The sequence below is a fragment of the Oncorhynchus kisutch genome, linkage group LG26 (genome assembly GCF_002021735.2).
Source record: "Oncorhynchus kisutch isolate 150728-3 linkage group LG26, Okis_V2, whole genome shotgun sequence".
NCBI lineage: Eukaryota > Metazoa > Chordata > Actinopteri > Salmoniformes > Salmonidae > Oncorhynchus > Oncorhynchus kisutch.
In genome coordinates this window covers 34,914,755-34,927,656 of record NC_034199.2, presented here as the reverse complement: position 1 = coordinate 34,927,656, position 12,902 = coordinate 34,914,755, and the positions used below count along the sequence as shown (strand labels likewise).

The 12,902-nt window shown below is 45.0% G+C and overlaps 1 pseudogene; it reads left to right on the top strand.

The window, feature by feature from the left end:
* The window catches only part of LOC109870738 (low-density lipoprotein receptor-related protein 1B-like), a 332,082-nt pseudogene that overhangs the window by 309,921 nt on the left and 9,259 nt on the right, over nt 1-12,902 (top strand).

The following is a 12,902-nucleotide window of genomic DNA, read 5'->3' as shown; positions in this document are numbered from 1 at the left end:
TGGATGTTATTTCATTTGACGACTGTATTGAAGCTTCGGCTTGAATGACAAATCCTCTTGGCATTAACATTTTAAAAATGTAACTAGGCAAGTGACTTAAGAACAGATTGTTATTTACAATGACGGCCTACCCCAGCCAAACCCGTCCGATGCTGGGCCAATTGTGAGCCACCCTATGGAACTCCCAATCACTGGCAGATGTGATACAGCCTGTATTTGAACCAGGGACTGTAGTGGCTCCTCTTGCACTGAGATGCAGTGCCTTAGACCACTGCGCCATTCTGTGTGTGTCTTGTCTTTCTGCAGCGGTCAACCCGTGCCTGAGAATGAACTGTGACTTCATGTGTCTACTGAATCCAACGGGCGCCACCTGCACCTGTCCAGAAGGGAAGGTACTGGTCAACGGCTCTTGCAGTGATGTCAACATCTCAGGTAAGCTCGTCAAGACCCCTGCTTAGACCTCACCTACTGCCTACAAATGTAATTTCACCTCTAAAACTGCTACAATAGCAAGACCCAGATGAGAAGGAACTTGGCCAAGTAAAATCTTTCTGAATCGCTCAGCATTTTGTGTACAGTCGTGGCCAAAAGTTTTGAGAATGACACGAATATACATTTTCACAAAGTCTGCTGCCTCAGTTTGTATGATGGCCATTTGCATATACTCCAGAATGTTATGAAGAGTGATCAGATGAATTGCAATTAATTGCAAAGTCCCTCTTTGCCATGCAAATGAACTGAATCCCCCAAAAACATTTCCACTGCATTTCAGCCCTGCCACAAAAGGACCAGCTGACATCATGTCAGTGATTCTCTCGTTAACACAGGTGTGAGTGTTGACGAGGACAAGGCTGGAGATCACTCTGTCATGCTGATTGAGTTCGAATAACAGACTGGAAGCTTCAAAAGGAGGGTGGTGCTTGGAATCATTGTTCTTCCTCTGTCAAACATGGTTACCTGCAAGGAAACACGTGCCGTCATCATTGCTTTGCACAAAAAGGGCTTCACAGGCAAAGATATTGCTGCCGGTAAGATTGCACCTAAATCAACCATTTGATTTAGGTGAACTTCAAGGAGAGCGTTTCAATTGTTGTGAAGAAGGCTTCAGGGAGCCCAAGAAAGTCCAGCAAGCGCCAGGACCGTCTCCTAAAGTTGATTCAGCTGCGGGATCGGGGCACCACCAGTACATAGCTTGCTCAGGAATGGCAGCAGGCAGGTGTGAGTGCATCTGCACGCACAGTGAGGCAAATACTTTTGGAGGATGGGCTGGTGTCCAGAAGGGCAGCAAAGAAGCCACTTCTCTACAGGAAAAACATCAGGGACAAACTGATATTCTTGAAAAGGTGCAGGGATTGGATTGCTGAGGACTGGGGTAAAGTCATTTTCTCTGATGAATCCCCTTTCCGATTGTTTGGGGCATCCAGAAAAAAGCTTGTCCGGAGAAGACAAGGTGAGCGCTACCATCAGTCCTGTGTCATGCCAACAGTAAAGCATCCTGAGACCATTAATGTATGGGGTTGCTTCTCAGCCAAGGGAGTGGGCTCACTCACAATTTTGCCTAAGAACACAGCCCTGAATAAAGAATGGTACCAACACATCCTCCGAGAGCAACTTCTCCCAACAATCCAGGAACAGTTTGGTGACGAACAATGCCTTTTCCAGCATGATGGAGCACCTTGCCATAAGGCAGAAGTGATAACTAAGTGGCTCGGGGAACAAAACATCAACATTTTGGGTTCATGGCCAGGAAACTCCCCAGACCTTAATCCCATTGAGAACTTGAGGTCAATCCTCAAGAGGCAGGTGGAAAAACAAAAACCCACAAATTCTGACAAACTCTAAGCATTGATTATGCAAGAATGGGCTGCCATCAGTCAGGATGTGGCCCAGAAGTTAATTAACAGCATGCCAGGGTGGATTGCAGAGGTCCTGAAAAAGAAGGGTCAACACTGCAAATATTGACTCTTTGCATCAACTTCATGTAATTGTCAATAAAAGCCTTTGACACTTATGAAATGCTTGTAATTACACTTCAGTATTCCTTAGTAACATCTGACAAAAATATGTAAAGACACTGAAGCAGCAAAATTTGTGGAAATTAATATACAGAACATACTGTACTGTGTCTTGATGTGTTAAAGGCGAGCTGTGTCGGCCACCGTGTGAGAACGGCGGGCGCTGCCTTGCCAATGAGAAAGGGGACTGGCGCTGCTACTGCTGGCCTGACTTTTCTGGAGAACACTGTGAGGTCAATCACTGCACCGACTACTGCCTCAATGGAGGCACTTGCATGGGCTCACCGCTGGGTGAGTCTGCTGTTAATATCCATATATTAATTGATGGATGGCTGGATTGAACTAAAATAGTGCAGAACACTTGAGTTTTACTTTGTCTCTTTGCTACAAACCAGCCAACCGGTTACATAATGCATGCAAAAGGGAAATTATTCACAACATCTCAGTCTCTTACCACTGATGGACTGTGTGGACTCACAAGAGAAATTACCCATAGAGATAGATACATTTGGATTACTGTGGTTTCCTGACCATTACTCAAATAAATAATACATGTTGCGAAGGTTTGTGTAAATGTTAAATCGCTTCATGGATTGCAAGAAAGGCATTTCACTGTACTTGTGCATGTGACATTAAAACTTGAAACAAAAAAGTCAATTTTAGAGAGTGTGCTAAATATAATACGTGAATGTTGAATGCTGACATAAATAACATAAATGCGGTGATTGAACAATTTTAATGCTCCTGTCATGACTGGGGTAGATACAGTGCATTCAGAAAGTATTCAGACCCCTTGACTTTTTCCACTTTTCCGTTTTATTACATTACAGCCTTATTCTAAAATGGATTAAATATATTTTTCCCCTCATCAATCTACACACAATACCCCAAAATGACAATAGAATAGAATTTTGTGCAAATGTATTAAAAATGTAAATATTACATTTACATAAGTATTCAGACCCTTTACTCTGTACATTGTTGAAGCACCTTTGACAGTGATTACAGCTTAGAGTCTTTTTGGGTATGACTATAAGCTTGGCACACCTGTATTCGGTGAGTTTCTCCCATTCTTCTCTGCAGATCCTCTCAAGCTCTGTCAGGTTGGATGGGAAGCGTCGCTGCACAGCTATTTTCAGGTTTCTCCAGAGATGTTTGATTGGGTTCAAGTCCGGGCTCTGGCTGGGCCACTCAAGGACATTCAGAGACTTGTCCCAAAGCCACTCCTGCGTTGTCTTGGCTGTGTGCTTAGTGTTGTTGTTCTGTTGCAAGGTGAACTTTCGCCCAGTCTGAGGTCCTGAGCGCTCTGGAACAGGTTTTCATCAAGGATCTCTCTGTACTTTGCTCAGTTCATATTTCCCTCGATCTTGACTAGTCTCCCAGTCCGTGGGACTGGTGCGCTGAAACACATCCCCACAGCATGAAGCTGCCACCACAATGATTCACCGTAGGGATGGAGACAGGTTTCCTCCAGGCGTGACGCTTGGCATTCAGAGAATATTGTTTCTCATGGTCTGAGAGTCCTTTAGGTGCCTTTTGAGAAACTCCATGCGGGCTGCCATGTGCCTGAGGACCGGCTTCCGTCTAGCCACTCTAACATAGAGGCCTGATTGGTGAAGTGCTGCAGAGATGGTTGTCCTTCTGGAAGGTTCTCCCATCTCCACAGAGGAACTCTGGAGCTCTGACAGAGTGACTTGGTCATCTCCCCCGATTGTTCAGTTTGGTCAGGCGGCCAGCTCTAGGAAGAGTCTAGGTGGTTCCAAACTTCTTCCCTTTAAGAATGATGGAGGCCACTGTGTTCTTAGGGTCCTTCAATGCTGCAGAAATGTTTTGGTACCCTTCCCCAGATCTGTGCCTCGACGCAATCCTGTCTCAACGCTCTACGGACAATTTCTTCGAACTAATGGCTTGGTATTTGCTTTGACATGCACTTTCAACTGTGGGACAAAACAAATGAAAAATGAAACTGGGATCGGTGGTGATTAGAAAACAGGTGACGTCGACTACCGAACGCCGCCCGAACAAGAAGAGGGACCAACTTCGGAAGTCGTGACAGTACCCCTCCCATGATGCACGGCTCAAGCAGCCCGCCGACACCGTCCTCGGGGACGACCCGCAGGACGAGGCGCAGGATGATCCGGGTGAAGACTTCTTCACAAAAAAGAAACTCGAGGAGGCAGGTGAAGTGGAAGGCCGAATGTATCCCTGCTCCAGAGATTCGGAGATATGTTTCCATAGCCTCCGTCTCCTCCTGTGACAGAGGATACACCTGACTCCTGGGAAGTGCTGCATCTACCAGCAGATTTATCTCACAATCCCCCCATCGATGGGGTGGTAGTTGAGTTGCCTTCTTCTTACAGAAGAAGCTGCACCTAAATGTACTAGCGCCTTATGCTGGGACTGCGGGGGAAACTATGCGGGGAAATTCTATGAACACAAACATGTGAGCAACAGGGAGCTCTGGGTGAGTCGGGTGCCTACTCACCTGGGATGATCCAACAGTGAGCCTGCTACCTCGACTCCCTGGAGAAACTCCCCAGCACCGGCCAGCAGTGTGTCGTCTGCGGCCACAGGTGGTGCAGGGAATGGGCCCCCCTCTGGTCCCCCTCAGAGCAGCACCTCCTAGCTCCATAGGTGTCGGATCGGAGGTGCTGGGGGATGTAACTGATGGACCCCGATCCGGACGTCCATGGGAGGCCAACAGGTTATCCAGCCGGATGGATAGGTCCACCAGCTGGTCAAATGTAAGGGTGGTGCCCCTGCAGGCTAGCTCCCGACGAATGTCCTCGCGTAGACTACACCTGTAGTGGTCAATCAGGGCCCGCTCATTCCATCCCGCGCCGGCGGCCAGAGTTTGAAAGTCCAGTGCAAAGTCTTGTGCGCTCCTCATTCCCTGTATAAGATGAAACAAGTGTTCCTGCGCCGCTCTCCCTTCAGGTGGATGATCGAAAACCGCCCGGATGCGGTGGGTAATCGTCATAGTTGTCCAAGGTCGCTCCTTTCCTTCCCCAGACGGCGTTGGCCCATTCAAGCGCTTTCCCAGATAGACAGGAGATGAGGGCTTTCACACACTCGCGTCCCGAAGGAGACGGTTGCCAGGTAGAGCTCCAGCTGGATTAGGAACCCCTGGCACCCGGCAGCCGTCCCATCATATTCCCTCGGGAGCGCAAGCCGAATCCCACTGGGTCCAGGTGAAGGTGGGGTGGACAGCGGTGTGGGTTGTTGTGGGAGCTGGGGTGATGATGATGGGGTTGCTGGAAAACCCCCTCTCTCCCATCGCTCCATGGTTTGCAGCACGCGATACATGGCTGTGCCGAAACTTTGCAACATAGTTGCGTGCCGCTGGATGCGCTCCTCCACAGGTAGAGGAGGGCTGTGTGCACCTGCTGACTCCATTAGGTCAGTTGCGTTTTTCTGTCAAAAGTCTAGGTGATGCTGGTATGGCGGAGTCAGGCTCAGGACACAGAGATGAATAATAACCGTAACTTTACTCAAAAACAATATTCCATGAAAGAGAAAAATAATGCAGTTCACAAAACGAGACAACTTGACAATAACAAACACTCATAAAACCAAGGGGGAAACCAGAGGGTTAATTAGGGAACAATGATATTGGAATGGAAACCAGGTGTGTACAATGAAGATAAAACAAATGGAAAAGGAAACGTGGATCGGTGGCGACTAGAAAACCGGTGACGTCGACCCCCGAACGCCGCCGAACAAGGAGAGGGACCAACTTCGGCAGAAGTCGTGACAGGGATCTTATACAGACAGGTGTGTGCCTTTCCAAATCTCATCCAATCAATTGCATTTACCACAGGTGTACTCCAATCAAGTTGTTGACACATCTCAATTATGATCATTGGAAACAGGATGCACTTTCGAGTCTGCTCAATTTCGAGTCCCATAGCAAAGGGAATTAATACTTATGTAAATAAGGTATTTCTGTTTTTTATTTTTCAGAAATGTCCAAAAACCTGCTTTCACTTTGCCATTATAGGATTATTGTTTGTAGATTGATGAGGTAAAAATTAAATGTAATCATTTTTAGAGTAAGGCTGTAACGTAACAAAATCAAAACAAAAGGCGTCTGAATTCTTTCCGAATGCACTGCACAGTATTTAGAGACTGGTCTACGACTTTTGTGTTGAATCTTTTAGTCTGGGAAGTGAAATGTTTGCCCTTAAAACATATTTTCTCATCACCTCGTAATACATGTGTCATCTTTTATAAAATACTTTAACTTGCAACAGTCTCTGGCCATTCTATTCACAATATCTAAGTACACTCTTGCCCAGGGGGAATGAAGACCAGGTATTTGATTGTTTAGGAATAATATTTGAAAACATGATCTCAGTCAATTGACTTCAAGCTGTCAGTCTTTTGTATTATGACAGCAGTATTTGGCTAGTGAGCTTGACAGGTGTGTGATATGTGTGATATGTGATATGCAATAACTTATTCATATATGAGTGAAGCAAAGTGAGTATTGCAGCAGTATTTTAAATTATTTGGAGAGTTGCAGGCAAGTTTTGTTCTTTCTTTGTTGATGATCAGTCTTATTTTGTGCTTGGTTCACTAGCCCAGTCAGTGCTTTGTGTTATATGTCCAATGCAGTCAAAGAGGAGTGAAAAAAAGTGATGGGATATTTGTTCTGCTGCTGGGCATACAGGCACTGACTGTTCGGTCTGTTCATTCATGCTTTGCGACTGACTGATTTTTCATAAAGTAAGAGGTTTCGCTGTGTTGAGCAGGCTTGGGGAGTATTGCTCTTAATGAGCGATGGAAGCTGAGCTTGGGAGAGCTTACTGTCAAATGTTTTTCCTCAAGTACCCCAGTTTGGTGATAAGGAGAACAGGCCTCACTGGAGGCAGCCACTGTTATCAATTAAAGGACTGGAAATATTTCAATTATATCTCTCTGACCTCCAGGGACCTTGTGTTATTAAGAATCCGCTATCTTTGGTTTTTCGGATGCTTGATACTCTGCTTTAGGAACAAGAACACGCAGCCTTAAAAACATTTGAGTTGATAACCATGCACACAATTGTCAGCCAAACTTCTCTTCTCTTCTCTCCCCCTTTCTCCCACCCTCTCCTTCCTTCGTCCTCTCCTGTCTCCCTCCAGGCAAGCCAACGTGTCGGTGCCCTGTAGGGTTTACAGGTCCATTCTGTGAGAAGCGGGTGTGTGATAACCACTGTCTGAATGGTGGTACCTGTGATGTCAGCTTAGGGAACCAGCCGGTGTGCCGCTGCATGGCAGAGTATACTGGAGACCGTTGTCTTTACCGTGAGTAAAGGGATCCAATTGCATATTGACTCTAGGAGTTGCCCAGTGTTTCTTGTGGTGGTCATCTATAGCTTTGTTTGTAGAGCATGGCTCTTGCAATGCCAAGATAGTGGGTTTGACTTCTGGGACCACCCATACATAGAAAAACATTTATATTGCAAGTGGTATGGAGAGCCTCTGATTTGTTATGAGGGGAACAGCCCCCCCCACCTCCTTCGTCACACTCTAGAAATCAGACATTTTTTCAGTTTTTCATATTTAAGGTTCCAACAACAACAAGAAAGTCTAAATGAAAAAAAAACGGGGGGGGGAGGGGACTATTTGTTTTTACCAGAAAGGGCAATTCCTTCTTAGCTACAAATACCACGTTTGGGCGAGAGAGTAATTATAAATGCCCCTCTAAACAACGTCTGGGGGTTTCTGTGCTGCACTGATAAAATATGGCGTTCTCTTATGTAGGCTTTGTCATTATAAATTGTGAGGAAAACAATTTCAACTGACACTATTAGTGCATTCCAACTGTTACTTGCCCAAGGGGTGACACGTTTTCATCTATGGATGAGATGCCATTTGTTGCAGATAATTAAGTCTCATTAAAAGCCTGTAAAATTCTAATCAAACCAGCTAAAACTATGCTCCGTTTCCTCATTATGAAATGCACCTCTCTCTCTCTCCCTCTCACTCTCCCTCTGTCTCAATGTCCCTCCCTCCCTCCTTCCATCTCACTGTCTCTGTCTCTCTATCTATCTAATTCTCTCTCTCCATGTCTCTTTCTCTTTCCTCTGTTCTTTCTCTCCTCTGCAGACATCTGCCACCACTACTGTGTAAACTCCAAAGCCTGTACATTGTCCAGTAGTGGCCATGTAGAGTGTGTGTGTCCGGTCAGATACGAGGGAAACAAATGTGAGGTGGATAAGTGCCTGAGGTGCCATGGAGCACCTTGCCTCGTCAACGATGATACAGCAGATGTGGTCTGCAAGTGAGTTACAACATTACAACATTGCTTTATATTCTGTGTTGGGTAAACACCTTACACAGTAAAACCAAGTGATTACTATCTGCACACATAAATATACTCTCTTCTGTTACACTTTTTACATGTGTCAAGGCATTTCAAATGGACAAGTCTTCACCAAGTGAATGTTTAAGTAGATGTTCCAATTAGAAGTAAACTAACATACAGTGCCTTTGGAAAGTATTTAGACCTCTTGACTTTTTCCACATTTTCTTAAATTACAGCCTTATTCCATAATGACAAAGCAAAAAAAGTTTGAGCTCATTGCATCCTGTTATCCATTGAATATCCTTAAGATGTTTTTACAACTTCATTGGAGTCCACTTGTGGTAAATCCAATTGAATGGACATGATTTGAAAAGGCACACACCTGTCTATATAAGGTTCCACAGTTTACAGTTCATGTCAGAGCAAAAACCAAGCCATGAGATCGAAGTAATTGCCTGTAGAACTCCGAGGCAGGATTGTGTCGAGGCACAGATCTAGGAAGGGTACCAAAAAATGTCTGCAGTGTTGAAGGTCCCCAAGAACACAGTGGCCTACATCATTCTTAAATGGAAGATGTTTGGAACCACCAAGACTCTTCTTAGAGCTGGCCACCCGGCCAAACTGAGCAATCAGGTGAGAAGGGCCTTGGTCAGGGAGGTGACCAAGAACCTGATGTTCACTCTTACAGAGCTCCAGAGAGCCTCTGTGGAGATGGGAGAACCTTCTAGAAGGACAACTATCTCTGCAGCACTCCACCAATCAGTCTTTATGGTAGTGGCCAAACGGATGCCACTCCTCAGTAAAAGGCACATGACAGCCAGCTTGGAGTTTACCAAAAGGCACCTAAAGATTCTCAGATCATGAGAAACCAGATTCTCTGGTCTGATGAAAACAAGATGGAACTCTTTGGCCAGAATGCCAAATGTCACACCTGGAGAAAACCTGGAACCATCCCTACAGTGAAGCATGGTGGTGGCAGCATCAATTTGGGGATGTTTTTCAGTGGCTGGGTCTGTGAGACCAGTTAGGATCGTGGCAAAGATGAACGGAGCAAAGTACAGAGAGATCCTTGATCAAATCAAATCAAATGTTATTTGTCACATGCGCCGAATACAACAGGTGTAGTAGACCTTACCGTGAAATGCTTACTTTTTGTGGGTTTTGTGGGTAGTTGACTTTGTTAGAGGCATTATAGCCGAAGTTAAGCGTCACGGTCGTTTCTTTGGCTACATGTTCTATAAATAAAAGGAATATGTACACTCACAACGCTGCACTTTGGTCCACTTCTTACGACGCCGGTGACAAGTCTATGTGCGGGGTACAGGTCAGTCGAGGTAATTTGTACGTGTAGGTAGGGGTAAAATGACTAGGCATAGATAATAAACTGCGAGTAGCAGCAGTGTGAAGGAAAAATGAAACCGCACACTGCTCTTGATAGTATCACTGATATTTAATAAGCTTACGTATCGGCCTCACGGCCTTCATCAGAGCTTCTGTGAGTTTTTTTAAATTAGCACCCTTATGTAGATCTAGCCCCTCCCACATCCGTTCCACACATCGAATGGGGATGAAAGCAAAGGAAAAACAAATAAGTGCTACCAGAGTAGCAGCAGTGTAAAAACAAAGGGTGGGGAAGGGGTGTCATGGGTGGCCATTTGATTAATTGTTCAGCAGTCTAATGGCTTAGGGGTAGAAGCTGTTAAGGAGTCTTTTGGGCCTAGACTTGGTGCTCTGGTACAGCGTGCCGTGCGGTTGCAGAGAGAACAGTCTATGACCTGGGTGACTGGAGTATTTGACCATTTTTTTGTACATAGGTCCTGGATGGCAAGGAAGCTTGGTCCCCGTGATGTACTGGGTCGTACACACTACCCTCTGAAGCACTGTATGGTTGGATGCCGAGCATTTGCCATACCAGGTGGTGATTCAACCGGTCAGGATGCTCTCGATGGTGCAGCTGTAGAACGTTTTGAAGATCTGGGGACCCATAACAAATCTTTTCAGTCTCCAGAGGGGCAAAAGGTGCTGTCGTGTCCTCTTCACGACTGTCTTGGTGTGTTTGGACCATAATAGTTTGTTGGTGATGTGGACACCAAAGAACTTGAAACTCTCGACCCACTCCACTACAGCCCTGTCGATGTTAATTGGGCTTGCTCGTCCCTCCTTTTCTTGTAGTCCGCGATCAGCTCCTTTGTCTTGATCACATTGAGGGAGAGGGTGTTGTCCTTTCACCATTCTGCCAGGTTTCTGGCCTTCTCCCTATAGGCTGTCTCATCGTTCTCGGTGATCAGGCCTACCACTGTTGTATCGTCAGCAAACTTAATGATGCTGTTGGAGTCGTGCTTGGCCACGCAGTCGTCGATGAACAGGGAGTACAGAAGGGGACCAGCGTGGCAGATGTGTTGTTGCCTACCCTTACCACCTGGGAGCGGCCAGTCAGGAAGTCCAGGATCCAGTTGCAGAGGGAGGTGTTTAGTCCCAGGGTCCCTAGCTTAGTGATGAGCTTTGAGGGCACTATAGAGTTGAATGCTGAGCTGTAGTCAATGAACAGCATTCTCACATAGGTTTTCTTTTTGTCCAGGTGGGGAAGGGCCGTGTGGAGTGTGATTTGAGATTACGTTCATCTGTAGATCTTTTGGGACGGTATCCGATTTGGAGTGGGTCTAGTGTTTCTGGTGTTGATGTGCATCATGACGAGCCTTTCAAAGCACTTCATGGCTACCAATGTGAGTGCTACATGCGGTAGTCATTTAGGAAGGTTACCTTCACTTTCTTGGGCACAGGGACTATGTTGGTCTGCTTGAAACATCTAGGTATTACAGACTTGGTCAGGGAGAGGTTGGAAATGTCAGTGAAGACACTTGCCATTTGGTCCGCGCGTGCTCTGAGTGCACATCCTGGTAGTCTGTCTGGCCCCGCGGCTTGAGAGGATCTGCAGAAAAAAATGGGAAAACTCCCCAAATACAGGTGTGCCAAGCTTGTAGCATCATACCAAAGAAAGTTTGAGGCTGTAATCTCTGCCAAAGGTGCGTCAACAAAGTACAGATTAAAGGGTCTGAATACTTATGTAAATGTGATATTTCAGTTTTTATTTTTCCTAAATTAGCAAACATTTATTAACCTGTTTTTGCTTTGTCATTATGAAGTAATGTGTGTAAATTGATGAGGAGAAAAAAAACAATTTAATCAATTTTAGAATAAGGCTGTAATGTAACTAAATATGGAAAAAGTCAAGGGGTCTGAATACTTTCCAAAGGCACTGTATAATGCTTTTCATAAGACATTTAGTTTAGGCCTAATTATCCTCAACATTGTGGTCTCAAAATCCTGGCACATGGGCAACATCAGACCTCCAAGTGACAATATGCTTGTTACTGAAATTATTAGTACTTCCTATCGGAATCTTGTCAGAGGAAGGATAGCCATCAGTTGGAAATATTTTATCACCCACAACCTACACTAAGTGTGACTGCTGTGGTGAACTACTTAACTAGACTACCAAAACCATCTAAACTGGAACAACCATCTCAATAACAACAAGTCCAACCCCTTACAGATTGCATTAGTTTTTGAAAATGTTTAGTTATTTATCTTTCTATAGTATAAGATCCATTAATCAATCAATGTGCATGAGGAAACATACATTTTAAAATAACTTATTCTAAAAATCAGTTCGCAGAAATGAACTCGCGGAACAACACCACCTCATTGAAAAGCTTTCTTGAATCAAATGTTCAGTTGGGAAGAAATGTAGATAAGGTAAAAGACATTCTTAACGCTGATCTGAATAAAAGAAAATCACACATTTCTTAATCCTTTTTCGTGATATCCAATTGGTAGTTACAGTCTTGTCCCATCTCTGCAACTCCTGTACCAACTCGGGAGAGTCGAAGATCGAGAGCCACTTGTCCTTCGAAACATGAGGCTGCCAAGCCGCACTGTTCACTTAACCTGGAAGCTAGCCACACCAAAGTGTCGGAGGAAACACTGTACAACTCGCGACCGAAGTCAAAATGCCCGGCCCGCCACAAGGAGTCACTAGAGCGCGATGGGACAAGGGCATCCTGGCAGGCCAAACCCTCCCCTAACCCGGACGATGCTGGGCCAATTGTGTGCCGCCTCATGGGTTTCCCTGTCAGCTGTGACACAGCACGGGATCGAACCCAGGTCTGTAGTGACACCTTTAGCACTGAAATGCAGTGCCTTAGATTGCTGCGCCACTCAGGAGAACCTCAAATCACATTTTATGACTAAATTCATTCTACACCAGTTGATGGGGAAGTAAACACTAGTGTGTAAAATCTGAACACTTGTGAGATATAGGTGTTCTCCTGGTTGAAAACTGACTGGAAAAAGCTGACTATTATCAAATAAAATCAAATGTATCATGGTTAATCTTGCATTCTAAACACCTGTGTTTAAGATGAGAACACTTACTGGCAAATCTAATGTTGAAGTTTTAAACACTGACATTTAGGTTATAAACGTGTCACATGTTTCATGGTTTTACTGTGTAGAGCTAATACTTGATGTACTGTAGTTGAATAGTCTTCCATCCAAAGATTTTACCGACGTATATTCTATGGTTAAAGTTTTTAT